The sequence below is a fragment of the Tachypleus tridentatus genome, chromosome 13 (assembly GCF_004210375.1).
Source record: "Tachypleus tridentatus isolate NWPU-2018 chromosome 13, ASM421037v1, whole genome shotgun sequence".
NCBI classification, from domain to species: Eukaryota; Metazoa; Arthropoda; class Merostomata; order Xiphosura; family Limulidae; genus Tachypleus; species Tachypleus tridentatus.
In genome coordinates, this window is record NC_134837.1 from 209853122 (window position 1) to 209870706 (window position 17585).

The 17585-nt window shown below is 35.9% G+C and overlaps 1 long non-coding RNA gene across 2 annotated transcripts in view; it reads right to left on the reverse strand.

Annotated features, from left to right (window-relative positions):
* Positions 1–4394: 4394 nt before the first annotated feature.
* LOC143240077 (uncharacterized) overlaps positions 4395–17585 on the reverse strand; it is an 88544-nt gene continuing 75353 nt past the window's right edge. For both annotated transcript variants that reach the window (XR_013021552.1, XR_013021553.1), the window contains exon 2: positions 4395–4915. This is a non-coding gene — a long non-coding RNA (uncharacterized LOC143240077). The remainder of the gene's footprint in view (positions 4916–17585) is intronic.

Here is a 17585-nt window from a genome sequence, read left to right on the forward strand (position 1 = left end):
TAATATTATTCTACGACTTATCGCTAGATCTTTTTAAAAAATTTGATAATCTTTCAATATGTTGTACAAAATATATTCTGAAGTATATGTACATCCGCCTTTTGTTTATATTCGATGAAATGAAGTGCGCACGCATACATGCTTAGTCTGTTGTAAGCTGTACGAGAATTTTCTCCGACAAAATTGAGTATTGTAAAAATGTTGCATTATGCTATAAATAAATAGTTAAAAGTTTTGTAGTGATTTTTGTTTTTTGTTTCGTTTTTTTTTTTAAGTTTTTGTTTTCTGAACTGGAATCTTGGATATTTGTTTCGGTAACACTAGTATTTGTTCTAAATGATAGAATTAAAGCCAGACTTAACTGTAATAGTTTTGTCTGTGAATCTTTTTTAGTTGTTTGTGTAGTTTATTCTCGTAAATTTTATAAGTTCGAAACGTCAGGGCCCGGCATAGCCCAGTGGTTAAGGCACTCGACTCGTAATTGAAGGCTCCCAGGGTCGAATCCCCGTTGCACCAAACATACTCAATCTTTTAGACGTAGGGACGTTATAAAGTTGCGATCAATTCCACTATTCGTTGATAATAAGAGTAGCCTAAGAGACGGCGGTGGGTGGTGATAACTAGCTGCCTTCTGTTTAGTGTTACACTGCTGAATTGTAGACGACTAGCGCAGATAACCCTCATGTAGCTTTACGCGTAATTCAAAAACAAACACTCTAACCGTCAGTCTTCAAACGGCCCTCAAGTGAAAATGACCCCAATGATAGTATGAGTTAAAATAATACAATTTGCGTGACAAATGTGTGAAGTAGAACTCAAAATTTGCATTTTTACTGTGAAATAATGCTTGTTCGTTGTTAACACAGGTTCTACAAAAGTTTCTACTTAAATTTGATTGGTTAATTAGACAAAATGACCTTTAATCTACAAGACAAAGTACCAGATCTTAATTTCATTATATTGATGTTTTATTGTATTTTACAATTATACATGTTAGCAACCATTTCTTTTATATGAATAATCGCATCTGAACATTCTGCACTGAACGCATTAAACAAGTTTCGCTCAAAAATAATACTTTTTATAGTCGTTAGATGGCAACACCCTTGACAATGGAAATGCTGAATAATGAATAATGTAGCACCAACACCTTGGGAATGTATTCATAATCTAATTAAACATACAAAAAAAACGTGTACGAGTGCTTTCACATTATAAATATTTTATAGATCTTTATGTTTATGCTGTGGCTTCATGATGGACCTTTCGCTATAAATGTATTAATTAATGAATATTCTATCCATTTTACGTCAGAGCAATTTACATGAGAAGATCTTATATCATGATTCAAGATAAATAAAAATATAAAAGATAATTCATATTTTAATTAAACTTACCTTTAAGAAATATTCCAGTAATCTGTGAAATTTTCAGCAACAGAGATTGTGTGTGTTGAGAAGTAACTTTATCATTTATTTTTGAGACAAAAGACGAAATTGGTAAATGCGAAATTTGTTTTGTAGAAGATTGCTACTAAGCCTTAATGTAGATAAATCGTTATCCAAGAATCAGTGAGAAGTGATATTCATTTATTTATGAGACACAAATAGTTTTCTAGACATACTGAATATTTTGAAATCCCACATATGATTTTTATTAATGCAAGAATGAAATAACTTAAATGATGTGATGTACGAGACTTAAGATAGAAAAACAACCACGCAGAAATTTCACTACAAAGCTTCTATATGTTCCACACGTTACGTAATTAAATATTTCTCACTCCATATATCTTTTTTTACAGACTCCCAACCATTTTAATTAGTACTTCCCTAGCTTGTCTTCAGTTTTACAAGCGTCTCAGTAATCGACATTCCGATGTTTATGTACAAGACAGGTTTTCTCGCTTCTCTAATTCTTTTCCTTTTTTAGCTTACGTTTGTTCTTTTACCATCTGTTGCTTTCGAATGAAACTCGAGTTTGGTTGTTTTTTTAATCTTTACATTTCATTAAATGTCTTTTTCTTCGTGTTTGGAGACAGCTTCATATTATATTCACCGTGAGCTCAATAGCATAAAGTATTGATATTTGTAGTCTTTATTTGCGGCCACCTACTGGTATAGCGGTAAGTTTGCTGAGTCATAATGCTAGAAAACTTATTTCGTCACAGATAGTCCATTATGTACCTAACTAATTGATTTACTTATGCAGTCTTTGTTATAAAGAATGACTGATCCATCGACATGGGTTGTTTACAATAAGTTTTTATGTTTCAACGTACAGAAAGACATCACATTAAGGAACATACATACATCTTATACGTTTTGATCTTAGCCGAATTAGTAAATATTTTTTACACATTACCGTAAAGTAGTCTATTACATAATCTAATAAAGACATCTTTTCACTACTTAACGCATATAATACATTCAACATCGTTATAACGAAACAGTTTCTGGAATCAAAACTGACTCACTTGACTCATAATCTGAGGGTCGCGGATTCGAATCCCCGTCACACCAAACATACACGCCCTTTCAGCCATGGGGGCGTTATAATGTGACGGTCAATTCCACTATTCTTTGGTAAAAGAGTAGCCCGCTGGTATCGTCTACGGATTTACATTAAAATCAGAGGTTCGATTCCCCTCGGTAGACTCAGTATAAATACTGATGTGACTTTGCTATAATAAATTGCACATATTTATTGGCACCAGCAGAGATGCCAACCATTACGATTTGAGCGTAATCATTACGATTTTGGTGTATTCACTATACGCTCATACAGACAAATATTACGACTTGTTGCAACTCCCAAATTATTATATATTATATAGGCCTATACAATAAAGTGATAAATTGTTCCCCCAGGGCTTGAAAGGGGTGAAAAGAAAATTTCTAGTGAGATACAAATAAATTTTGATAATAAATGGAAGACATAGTCCAAATGGCTACTTGCGATAATCATGTTTGTGCTTGAAATAATAAAACATATTTGTACCTCCGACGTCTACCAATAGTTTAAGTACGGTGCTTCTCCATACTGGGTACGTGGGGGAATCCACAGTTACGTCATCAGTGCTTGTCAGCCAGTCAGCGCTCGCGTAGATGGGTATTTCTCGTTTTCTAAGCGGCAAAGAAACAACAATGCGATCGTTCACAAGATGGAAAAAAGAGGCCTCGTTCACCAGATTTTCTTGTTTCTGGGAAATCTAAAAGGATTAAAACTGTGAATCAAAAATTTAGGAAAGAGTATAGTGCAAAATATCCGGTCATTGCATCAAAAGTCAGTGACAGTCATGTGTTTTGTACAGTTTGTCACATCGATTTTTCTGTGGCGTATGGCGGGATAAACGATTGTTCAAGACATACAAAATCGGCATCTCACCAACAAAATGCTGAGGCGAAGACAAAAACGATACAGACACCGACATTTATGAGTAAGAATTCAGAATATGAAACCATAAATGCAGAAGTGATGTTCACGCAATTCGTCATTGCTCATAATTTACCCTTAGCTGTAGTCGATCAAGAATTTTTTAAAATTTATTTATTAAATACACAAAACACAGTCATAAATGAGCAATCTATAGCAGTAATAAATAATAAAATAATAATAAACAGCTTAGAGACATTGGTCAGGCCTAGTAGCCGCAAATGATAAAGGGCTCTGTCTACAATCATTACGCTCATTCATTTGAAATAGTTGGCATCTCTGCATCAGTAGTGTAAACTGTACAATGTTATTCAATTTCTGGATGTTGGTAGTTACATTTTTAAACCTGACCAACATTATCTTAGCCCCATCCTCCTAGTGGCTCAACAGAGCACGTATATCTCATTGTGTGGTTTTGTGCTTAACAACCAAACTCTACAGATTCTAGTAATTGTAAATTGTATGAGTTAAGCCACGTGTAAGTTCGTGTTTTGAGTTATATAATTTGATGTTCGTGTGTATAAAACTTGTACTTCCTCGAGTTTCATCAGATTAAGGTCTATCTGATAACTACATCAGGTTCACTTGAATAGTACAGTTGAGGATTATGTACTGTTGATTTGGGTAACTGAACGTCGATTATAAAACGAATAATAACCTACATAATACGTAATAAGTTTGTTTGTTTTAGAATTCTCACTCAAAGTTGCACAAACAGCTATCTATACAGGGCGTAGTGACCCTAATTTTCAACTGACAGTCCACAAGGAAGACTGGTAGCCAAAAGCGTCCATCGTCAAGTTTAGGGTACTCTTGTTTGATTGAACAGTGGGATTTGACTATCACTCTAACAGCACATCAACGATCCCGAAGTGTGGAACGGACCGTGAACCATCAACTCTCAAACTCACAGTCCAACATTACTAACCATCAAGTAACTTTGGGCTCGCAAGTAATGAAATATATTTATTTTCGTAGTAAAACTTTCATCTGTAACAATCTTTGCAATAAAAAACAACAAACAGTTTATAACTAAACTATTTTCATCTGTTTGACCTTGTCCTTGATTATATAACTTTTTCTGATACACAAATGGGCTTCTAATTGACTCCTTGATCTGGCTCTGTTCCTTCTAATTAGAATACCCTACAGGGGTCCGAAACGTCTAGAACCATAGACACTACAACGAATTTTACAGAATGTGGTCCACGTGCTGTCCTTGAAATTGGAAAGAAGTTTATAGAAGATATTATAATTCTCTTTGAACACTGCTAAGCGTATTCGTGTCATTGTCAACGGTCTACACTGCCAGACTTCTTAAACTTAGTTGCAAACAGCACTGTGAGTGATGTTTCTCTCTCTTCTGGATGACGTGTGTTAAGTCCAGCAGTAACCATCTGCTGGAACCAACCTTCTTTGTTGCACGACGACATTAACTCGACCTTCACATGTTTTAACAGCGCCATAATCAGTCGCGTATCTGAAAGAAAAAAGAGAGAAAAAAAAAACAACTTTAATGCCAGGCTTTTCGGACACCCTGTATAAAAATTTACTTGGTCGTATTTTGGGATAACTCGTTTAGTTTGATATATAATCTGTAAACTTTCACTATAATAATATCTTAGTTAAAATTGTTTATTTGTGTTTTGAAAGCTCGTGGTTAAGGTGCGAGAACATAAAAAATGTTGATAAATTTGAAGTTTTTTTTTTAATACTGCATAAAGATTTCAATAAATATCTATGAAAATTTCTATTTATAGCTTTGTAATTAACCTAGTTTCTGGAAGAATCGGACCGGGTTGATATTTGCAGGAAGCATAATACGAGACGTAATAATGTTGAAAACATTCCATACCTTACTGGGTGAGGCCAATCCCGTTATTCAGTAATGTTATGGGCACTGTTATCTGGTTTCTCTTCCTTTAATTAATAGTTAGAAATTAGGAGCTGTATTTTAACACTAGAGGTCTTTCTGATTTGGTCGTTTGTCCTAGGTGTCGTATAAGGTATACTTATATGTTTGATTACTTGTAATTAAGCACAAAGCTACACAGTGGGCTATCTGTGCTCTGCTCACCACGGGTATTAAAACCCGGATTATAACGTAGATGTAACGCTGTGCCACGTGGTGGGGAGGGGCATCGCATAAAGTACAATTACGTTTGAAAGTCTACAATTTTTTCACCCCGATAATTGAGCCACTAGGGTTTTGGGGAGCTTCAGTTTCATTTAGTTATTTTGCTTATTTGTTTGTTGTTTACAACAACGTCACGTTGAGCTATGGGTTGTGTTCACCACGTGGAAACGAACTGTGGACTTTTGTATTGTAACTCCGTTAAATTAGCATGCACCTCCAGGAGAACTAAGTATTTCGATATCAATTTAAATCCATTGTTATGAAATGTTATGAAAAAAAGTATTTTTTAGCGACACTGATGTTTCTACTTTTCCATTTAAGTTCAGTGTTTAAGTATTTCTGTACAAAACAAAGTTCTAAAGTGAATCTTAACATCTCATTAAATTTGATTACTTTTTTTCAACTAACGGAACTTAGTTTAAACTTTACACATTTATATACAACGATATTTATTGTTGTTGTGGTATGGAGAAAATTTAGGCCAAGGAAGAAGTGTCAAAATGTATTTAATACAAGAAATATGGTGGGTTATTTGATGTATGAAATTTCAGTTGTACAAGTCCTTATATGTATATAAATCTACTTTTATAATATTATTTATTTAAAATTAGTGAGCTGCGTTTACGAAGCAGAGAACCAATCAGAATGGACTTTGAATAATCTTTATGTGAAAAAATACTTTTTATATTGTGTTGTATAGATGGCACTGCTGTGTAGTATATCAAATTTATTATTTCACGGTAATTAAAGAAAAGAAAAAAGTATTTAAATTTTGTATTTGTATGTGTTTGCCTGAAGACGCCAATTTGCTTAGTTTGAACTTCCCCTAGACACTAACGTAACGAGAATCTGATTACATTTCTTTTGCCTTCGTGAAATCCCAGTTCTGTTCTGGTCCTAGCATTTTGGCTAAAAGGTATAAGTTCCGATGTGTTGTTAAATCCTAGTTCTTTTCTAGTCCTAACACTTTGACTGTAATGCGCAGATTCTGCTGTGTGTTGCCAAATTCCAGTTTATTTCAGTCTTAAAATATTGGATTAACAACGTCAGTAAGTGAGTTTCGATGCCCATGGTGGGCAGAGCACAGATAGTTTATTGTTTAACTTTGTGCTTAACTACAAACAAACAAAACGTTTAACACTTTCATTGTAACATGCATGTTCCACTGCTTTATCAAATGTCAATTTTTTCTAGTCCTAGCACAATGACCATAATGTGGGTGTATTAGGTGTAAAAGATACTTACTATTCGTTCAGTGTTCATAATAACTCAGACCCACAGCCGCTTAGAACAATATTAATTAAACTTGTAATATTTTCTTTACGCCCTCTAGGTAAATTTATAAAACAAAAGGTTAGTTAATTTCGAACCTGATGTATTTAGATTTAAGGATAAAATTTGGTACATAGTGGCGTCAAGTGGGCAATATTTGGCAACACGCGGACTTTACTCCATGAACGGATAGTCGGAGTGATTTTTTTTTTCTTATAAGCTAGAAAAACAACAAATATTAGGACAAAATGAAGAACCACAAGTTTTACTTACGATGACATTTGTTTTGATGTTTGTATTAAAACTTTTCAATTGTTTTACTGATGTCGACTTTAGGCGTAAGTACTCGAAAAATAAAACCTTTTTAGTATTCAAAAGCCGGATAATACGAAAATAAAAGTTGAGTAAACGTGTAGTTATTTATTTTGTTGCAAGTATGAAATATGACCTCGTTAAAGTTCTTAATAGAGCATCTACAATCCTATTAATAATTAAAAGTTATAACCTTATTATGACGTTAGTAGGGCTCTTACGTAACTTTAAGGCAATTGAAAGAAAACTGTTGTTTAACCCTCTTAGAACTTTTCATGGAAAATAATTTGTAAACAGTATATCACCAACATGCGTATAGTATAATACTTTCATTTACCTGTTTTACGATATGGTTTTCTTCATAAAAATATGAACAATGGTCTTTTAAAGTTTCTGAAACTTAAGTCTTGGTTTTACGTTGGTGTAAAATACTAGCAGTTAATATGGGGATTAGTGGATTTTAACAAACATGTTAACTGTAGCCTGGAGTTCAAAGAGTTTTGATAAACGATATTCATCTTAATCTGTGGATCAGTGAGTGCTGATTAAATGATATACACCTTAATCTGTGGATCAGTGGATGTTAGATAAACGATATACACCTTAATCTGTGGATCAGTTAATGTTAGATAAACGATATACACCTTGTTTATCAGAGTATCGGTCGGACAGCTACCAACCACTTCATAAGTGGAAGTGAAATAGTTGGATGAACTGAAGCAGAAATTGTTAGAGCTTTTTTATGTACATAACAGCATATAGCCAAAGGTATACAGAGTTAATAGGCGATTGACTACTTCTAAATTGGGTGATATAACATTTACGAAATTCTCATAGAAGGGGCAACCTAAGTTTCTTCCATGCTGCCCTCTCGTATCAAACTGGTTAATTTACCAACTTTTGATTTTTTGGCGTGCGACTCGTAATCCGAGGGTCGCGGGTTCGCGCCCGCGTCGCGCTAAACATGCTCGCTCTCCCAGCCGTGGGGGTGAAGAATATGATGGTCAATCCCACTATTCGTTGGTAAAAGAGTAGCCCAAGAGTTGGCGGTGGGTGGTGATGACTAGCTGCCTTCCCTCTAGTCTTACACTACAAAATTAGGGACGGCTAGCACAGATAGCCCTCGAGTAGCTTTGTGCGAAATTCCAAAAACAACAACAACAACAACCTAACACACGGTATACAAATTTCTATGCATAGTACATAATATATATGTATTTGTAATGTTGGGTTAAATTATGGAATATAAATCACGTGATTTGAGTGTATGTGATGCCTTGAGCTGAAAAATTTGAAGTGTGGAGGCAGAAAGATGGGGAAGAGCTGGTATTTTGAGCGCGTGTGGTCCAAGCAAATGAGTAATTATTATGCAAACGACTATGGTAACAGCCGAGGGTGTAGCTTCCTGTGGGCGGCCCCGATTGTATTTAAAATATATAATATATCAAAGTCAGGAATATACTCGTATTTTGCTTTTCTACAGATGAACATTTTATTCGCTACAACTTGTAATTCTCTGGTATTTCAAAGGAAACTATTTCCGAATTTATTATATCCTATGAAGTGCGATTTCTTTATTTGAAGTTGGTGATATCCTGTTTGAAGCTCTGTTTGATTGGTAAAATCACTTTGTGAAGCTTCTTGTTTAACTCATTGTGTGAAGTACTGTGTGGTTGGTAAAGATAATGTGTGAAGCTCTGTTTGGTGGAGTCACAGTATGAAGCTTGTGTGCTTTGTGAATTCACTATGTGAAACTGTTTGTCTAGTGAATTCACTATGTGAAACTGTTTGTCTAGTGAATTCACTATGTAAAACTGTTTGTTTGGTGAACTCACTGTGTGAAGCTGTTTGTTTGGTGAACTCAATGTATGAAGCTTTGTTTGTTTGGTGAATTCACTGTGTGAAGCTTTATTGTTTGGATTACTCGCTGTGTGAAGCTGTTTGTTTGGATTACTCACTGTGTGAAGCTGTTTGTTTGATGAGCTGTGTGTGAAGTTCTGGTTGATGAACTCACTGTTTGAAGACAGCTCGTAAAGTTTGAAGATGAAGTGAGTCTTGTTATCAGATGAATTGTTTGATACTCGGTATAATGTTCGTTAATAAATGTTCTTTGTTATAACAATCTGTACTAGTTATCGAATGGTCGTTAATAAAGGTTCTTTGTTATAACAATCTGTACTAGTTATCGAATGGTTGTTAATAAAGGTTGTGTGTTATAACAATCTGTATAAGTACTACAGTGGTCGTTAATAAAGGTTCTTTGTTATAACAATCTGTATAAGTACTCCAGTGGTCGTTAACAAAGGTTCTGTGTTATAACAGTCTGTATAAGTAGTCCAGTGGTCGTTAACAAAGCTTCTGTGTTATAACAATCTGTATAAGTACTCCAGTGGTCGTTAATAATGTTTCTTTGTTATAACAACCTGTACAAGTAGTCCAGTGGTCGTTAATAAAGGTTCTGTGTTGTAACAGTCTGTACAAATAGTCTAGTGGACCCTTATATAGATTCTTAGTTATAGCAAGCTGTATAAACGTGCCTGATGCATTTGACGAATTTAGATGAGAGGATAAAGTTTAGACAGAGCGAACAAAAAGCTGACACGAACGGAAGAAAGACCGGAAGTTACCTTTTTTCTTCTTCCTTTCTTTATCGAGAATGTGTAGGAAATCCTAAAGACAAAATATGTCGAGTCTTGAATAAATGTCTTCAGGTTCTGTCCACACCTATCTACCTGTTTGTCTGTGTAACTACGGGTAGAAACTTTATTCAAACTAGGTGGTTTTCTTGTCTTTGTTAAAAGCGACGGGAAATGTATTTCTGTAAAAACACCTATACAGAAGCTATACAACTCAGCGCCTTCATTATTCACGTTAGCTCTAATGGTTCATCAAAAAGAAGAACGGTTTGGTTTAGGTTTTGAATTTCGCGCAAAGATACATGAAGGCTACCTCCTCTAGCTGTCCCTAGTTTAGCAGCGAAAGACTAGCGGAAAGGTAGCTAGTCATTACCACCCTATGTAAACTCTTGGACTACTCTTTTACCAAGGAATAGTGGGATTGGCCATTACATTATAACGCTTCCACGACTGAAAGAGTGAACATGTTTGTTGGGACGGGGATTCGAACTCTCGACCCTCAGTTTGCGAATCGAGCGCTCTAACCGCCTGACTGTGTATTGCGTATTGTGAAAGCTTCACTCTTATCAGTTATCTGTTCCGAACTGTTTTCATATTTTAATTGAGATCTGTAACGTCATTTGGTACAGGTAGGTTTGCCATAATGAAGAGATGATGTGTGGTTCCTTTCTAAATGTTTAGTTTGAATGTGACGTCTTGAATCTTCCTGTATCCTGAGGAGGGGGATATTGTGTAAAAACAACAATTGTTGTTGTTGATTAGGAGTTAATCAACTAGTTAGATATTTCTCCAGTATTGTAAGTTTTTGAGTGTGTGCTGTAGATACGAGAGGAAATATAACAAGTCACTTGTTAGATTTATTTGTGAGTTTGATATATCTCCTGGTAAGTTGTAAAAGTTTCAGTTTAGAAAATAAAACGCTTTCTTTTTTCATTAAGTGGATTATTATTTTATTATTTTTATCTAATAATTGAAAATAATTCGCTCAACAGTAGAAGTGGTTATAACATATCAGTCAAATCACCACAGTTAAAAACAAAGTATTAGATGTGTTTTTGTTTGTCAGTTTTTGCCTAACATCACCTAGTATATGTTTAAGTTTTACCCAATATGAAATTTCTTCTGGCTGCTGAAAGCACACCATGTGTTTATTTAAGAGTGACCTTGTCAACTTTTGAGACATACCACAAACAGCGGTGCGTATATTTTTATATTAAAAAAAACACCAAAAAACTGGCAAAACGAAATTCTTGCTCATGGTACGGCTCCATCTTTCATCCCAATGAATGCTTGATATAAGCTGTCTTCCTTTTTCTACGAAAGTTGTAATTCTCACGAGTTTTGTTTCATGCAATAACGATGTTTGATAACGTCCTGTGCGACATATAAATTTGGTGCATCCCAACTCAAGCCATTAGTTCGCTTTCTTGGTCAAGGGGCAGTTAGCGGCTCCCTTCGATGTCGAATGCAACGCTCGTACTACTTACTATTTACTGTTTACATTTAGAACGATTGAAAATAAAGGTTTCGAATCTTTTCCAAAAATAAACCTTTTTTTTCCGTCGTGTTTTTGGTTTATTTTTCAACCTGATTTGACAGACGCCCAAAGCTCTAACGAACGGAATATAGCAAAGTAATTTAGCTACTGAATTTAAAAATGAGGTTATGATAATGCGACACACCACGGCGTCAACTATATGCATATGTAATCGAAATATTTTATATTTATAAGTCCCAGTATCGCTAAACTGTAAAAATAATTAACTGTATACATTGAATATGAAGCACAAAATTGACTTGATTATAAAGCGACGTTTTTGATTAATAATTAGGCTGTAAATTTCATAGTCGCCTTATAATCGCGTCCGACCACAGGCCCCTTCCCACTACTCTAACCTGTCACATTCCTGAATATAGAGATATTATCCGTCTACGCATGTGCATCAGAAGTTTTCACAAGGTCATCCCTAATTTTTGCAACTAATCTACCTGCAGGCTGTTCAGTATTAGTATTGGTTTTGAGGACCTAAAAAAGGGCGTTATGACACTAATTTTTTTCCTTTATCATGGTTTGTGAAAGTGGGAGTTGCCTTATATTCGAAACTACTCTATGATCGGTTTAGTATGGTATATACAAACACAATCATTTTATGGAAGCTGGAGAATATAAAAATAAAACAAGTACTGAAATATAGTTGTATACACGTATATTTAAAGGGTTTATGATGTTTATACGTGTGAGAAAAAATAGAACAGAAAATATTTTATAGGACATTTATGGCGGAGATTGTGTATTCTGAAACATTTGATTAAATGTTAATATTGTTCTAGTTTGTTTTGAACTTCGCGCAAAGCTACAGAAGGGTTGTTTGCGCTAGCCATCTCTACTTTAGCAGAGGGAAAGCAACTAATTAACACCACCTATCGACAACTATAGGGCTACTCTTTTATTAATGAACAGCGGGATTGATGGTAATATTATAATGTTCCCACAGCTGGAAGGACTAGAATGTTCGGTGACGGAGATTCGAACTCGCAACCCTCAGATTGTAAGTCGATTATCTTAACCCAGTTGTTCTCAAACTGTGTGCCGCGGCGCTCTGGAGCGCCTCGGGATATTTCAAATTTTCGAGGGAAAGACAGCGATGTCAACATCTGTCGGACACCGCGCAAACTACTAGCTTGAGGTAGTTCACAGTTTTAACATTAGATCGCGCTAAATTCCTTTCGATGATGTTCTCTAATGTTTGAGATATGTTTTGTTTACTTGTACTTTTGGCTACGCCAGTAACTTCTTGAACTTTCTCGTTTCTTAGATTTTGTTATAAATACCTGTCGACTCTCCGAGTCGGTCAGTAATTGGAATAACTGAAGGGTGTTGTGATCATGTGTCTGCGAAGTCTAGCGAAGTTCAGTGAATTATTTTGTTGATTTTTAGACCTTGTGCTTAAAAATTAAAAGATTTTTGAACATTAATAAAAAGTGTTGGAGTGAATAAAAGGATGGCGGACCACAAACCAGTGGTAAAGTTGTGAAGTAACGGAAATATTGGAAACATGACTATAGTTATCTAGATTTTGGTTTTACTTCGGTAGATGTCAATTATGAAGAGTGTCCACAGTGTGTATTATGTCTGAAAGTTTTGGCTCCAGAGTGCGTGCTTCCAAGTAAACTTAAATGCCACTTAGAAACCAATCATTCTAACATGGTTTGTAAATCCCATGATTATTGTACCAAAAAGTTAAAAGAATTCAAAGAACAAAAAGGTACATTTTTGAAACAAGCATCAGTACCAAACAATGCTTTGCTAGTATCCTACAAGGTAGAATACTGAGTCGCAAAATGTAAAAACTCTCACACCATCGCAGAAGAACTGATTTTACCGGCTGCAGTGGATGTGGTGAACAGTATGGTTGGTGAATCTGCTTTCAAAGGTGCCTTTATCCAACAATACTATCACATCCAACACATGACCGAAAACTTCAACGATCAGCTAATTGAAAAAATAAAAGGAAAAGAGTTCGGGTTACAGCTGGATGAGGCAACAGATAGTAACGAGGATGTTCATTTGATTTACTACACACGGTTAGTGGGTGGTGACAAAATTGTGGAAGACAAACTCTTTTGTAAAAGTATCACTACAGGTACGAAGACCCAAGACTTTTTTGAGATCCTTGACACTTTTATGTGAAAACAACTTAGACTGGAATATGTGCTTTGGGGTCTGTATCGATGGTGGTCGCTTTGTGTCCGGCCGTTATGGAGGATTGCAGGCACTCATACAAAGCAAAGCCCTTGATGCACTGTGGACCCATTACATAACTCACAGGGAAGTCCTTTTGTCAAAGCATCTGAGTCCTCCACTGAACCTAGTCCTGGATGATGAAAGTGTGATGAAAGTGTGAACTTTATAAAAACTCGTCTCCAGAATACGAGGTTTTAAAAGCAAACAGTGTGAGGATATGGGATCTGAGCACACATCTTTGTTGCATTACTGTAGCTCGTAGTGGCTTTCCCGTGTGTTCGAATTACGACAGGAACTCTTATCTTGAAGAAATAGAACATGAATGTGCTACAAACTTCTAGAATACTGATTTTTTTTGTCAAAATTAGCACACCTGTGCAATCTCTTCTCAAAACTGAATGTGTTGAATCGCTCTCTGCAGGGAAGCAACATGCACATTTTGAAACTCGCAGAGAAGGTTTCAGTCTTCAGAAAAAAGTTACTACTGTTGAGAAGAAAAATGAATGTAGATGGTGGCAAAGACTGTTTCTCCTTGTTGCAGTGGTCTGTTACATTCAATGAAGTTGATTTGGCCCACGAACTAAAATCTGTTTTTGAGAAGCACCTCACACAGCTCAGTGACTGGTTTGAAAAATACTTTCCAGAAGATATGGAGAAGTTTGCATGGATCCAAGACCCATTCAAGGCTGAGGCCCCATCTGAATTTACCTCTGCAAAAGAAGAAAATCTTACTGAGCTGTCTTGTGACAAGACTTTAAAAACAAAATTTGGCACCCTGGAGCTAACTTACTTTTGGATATCAGTAACAGATGAATATCCGCAGCTATGTGTTGAAGCTCAGCGAATCCTTATTTCATTTGCGACGTCATATCTCTGCGATGCTGAGTTTTCGGAGGTTGCTGTGATAAAAAGCAATCATCGCGCGAAAATTAATGTGGAGCAGGAAATAAGGGTGGTGGTGTCCAGTCTGATTCTAAGGTTTGAGAAGCTGTGCAGTGACCAATAAGCACACACATCGCATTAGTAATTGTGATTATTTAAAAATGTAATAAAAATATTGTTTTTACTTTCAATTACGTATATTATTCTTTCAAGCAGCTACTAAGCTGTTAGGATCTAACTATTTAATAAACGGAACTGTTAGGTTTTTATTTTTGCCTAGGAGACACTAAGGGCTCCGTGAAACGAGGAACTTGGGATACGCTGGCCTAACCATTAGACAATGTTCAGCCTAATATAAGTGCAAAGTTGTCGGGTTGCTTCTTTTTATTTATGTATACAGATATATTCTCTTAAATAGTCTCCTACAGTAGTGTTCTCAAGATGTAAATATTAACTAGTTACCTACAGTGGTGTCCTTGAGATGTAAATTTTAACTTGTCTCCTACAGATCTACAGCGATCATATTCTGATTTTATATTTGATTATTTATTCAATGTTTCAATATTGCAAACAATTTTCACAAAATTTGATTTTTCTCAGTCGCTCAAATTAAATTTCAGCATTCACTGTCGAGTCGAATGCTGAGGATTTGATAACATGTAAAGCAACTGAATTAATATGATATTAGTTAGATGTCAGGTTTACACAATTTGTTTGTGTCAGATGAGGTTCTGATAATACGATGTGTGTTGATTTAAAACCTGAAGATATTTATGTTAGGCTAGGTCGTGGCCTAATATGGTGCGTGAGTAGGGATAGGTGGTTCCATAGTTCAAGTACTTTTATCACCCAGTGATACTAACGAAACTTTCTGTGCGTTAAAATTTAAAGTTAAATTACAAAAGTATTGAATATACAAATGTTTTGGCTTGGTAATTTAAGTATAGGAGGCGCGGCTTTCTTAGGTATCGGTTACCTAAGGCGGCTTCATCAATAAAAACGTTTATTTTGATCTCAACTAAAATGAAATCGACTTACAGACAGACACAACAAGCTAACGTACGTCAACGTATAACAAAGTTCCAGTAACTTCGAGGAAGTAGATCTTAAAGAAATACTCTATACGTTTATGGGTCCGGCATGGACAGATGATTAAGGTGCTTAACTCGTAATCTGAGGGTCGCGGGTTTGAATCCCCGTCACACAAAACATGCTCGCCCTTTCAGCTGTGGGGGCGTTATGAAGTTGCGGTCAGTCCCGCTATTCGTTAGTAAAAGAGCAGCTCAAGAGTTGGCGGTGGGAGGTAATTACCAGTTGCCTTCCCTCCAGTCTTACAGTGCCAAATTAGGAAACGGCTAGCGCAGATAGCCCTCGTGTAGCTTTGCGCAAAATTCGAAAACAAACAAAGCAAACTCTGCTTTTACAGCTAAAAGAACAAAGAACAAAATGAGAGTTTGTTTGTCTTCGAACATTGGATCATTTGTTGTGTCCACCTCTGGGAATCGAACGCGGATTTCCTGAACCCATCGTTGCCCCAGCGAGGAATGAAAATAAGGGGAAGCAAATTCTGAATCTAAACAGTTTGAAGTAAACCACAAGTAAGGTTGGTGAAGTGAACATTTCATTGACGTTACTGTATAAGTTTACTGATATTAATTTTGATGTACCGGGTACACTGGGATCAGTATTTTAACATCTTTCCTGTATAATAGTTGAAATGGATTTAGCGTTGCTCTAGAAACCTTCACCTGCGAGCTTCATACGGAACGTGCAGGCAGACGTTGTACGGCAGCGGCTACGATGGATTCGACGTTACTATGGAAACTTTCACGTGGAAAGTTAAAATGGCGCTAACAGGCAGACTGTCGCATCGCGACTAACATGGAGGTATTCCAAACGCTAGGATAAATTATGCCGCGAAGAAATAACGAACGCGTGGCAACTTATCTCCTTCCATGCGGTAGAAGATGTAAATAAGATAGCCTGACGGTGTATAGAAAGTGAAGGTAATACCTGTGACGCGCAAGGGTAGTAGTGTTAAGGATTTTTATAAGCTAATGTGATAAACTTGGCCAATAAGATTTAGTTCGGTTTATTTGGTGTTAAACACAATGTTACACAATGGACTATCTGTGCTCTATACACCACGACTATAAAAATAAGATTATTGAATCTTATATTATGCAAGTTACATTCAAATTAGTTATAATTTTCAGAAGTTACTCGTGGATGACTTTCCTTGCGAGTGGCGATTGAATAATATTAATTATTATTATTATTATTAATTAATGTTCCTAAATTTATATTATTAGAAATGTGTAAATAACTTAGTTTTGGTTTGTTTGTTTCCTGAATTATATGCTAAGCCTAAAGCATTTGTTATTTACTTCAGTAAACAAATAAGTCTCCCTTTTGGTTTTTAAACAAAACAATAACAATCGTACATGTGATTTCTATCACATAGAGAAGCTAATGTCGAATGTTTTTTGGGGTTTTTTGGCAGCGCTCCTTGCTAAAAAAAATTGCTTCTGCGTCAAAGAAAAGTCAGTCAAACATTTGGTAAACTATGAAGATAAAACTAAAAACTTTCTTCTATATCTTCTTTAGGGAGTTTTTTGTTTTGGGAAAACAGTGTGTAATTCCGGACAAAACATATCATTCTGTGTCTATAATGATGACGTCATTATGATCCGGCATGTCCAGTTGAGTTAAGATGTTCGATTTGTAATCTGAGGGTCGCGGGTTCGAATCCTTGTCGCACAACACGTGTTCCCTATTTCATCCGTGAGAGCGTCATAATGTTACGGTCAATTCCACTATTTGTTGGTAAAAGTTTATCCCAAGAATTGGCGGTGGGTGGTGATGACTAGCTGCTTTCCCTGTAGTCTTACACTGCTAAATTAGGGACGGCTAGCGCAGATATCTCTCGTGTAGCTTTGCGCGAAATTCAAAAAACAAACAAACAAACGTTATCATATCCGAGCACGTTACAAACTGGTAAACACAACGAGGGTTTTTTCGCGACTGCTTGTAATGCGTGGACACCAGTGACAAACAGCTCGTTCCTTTTTATCTAATTGCAGTCTAAAAACATAAAGTCATTTCGCACCTGTCTGTAACACTGATGTAAACGTCAGAGTATAACGCATATCGTTAAACTGTATCT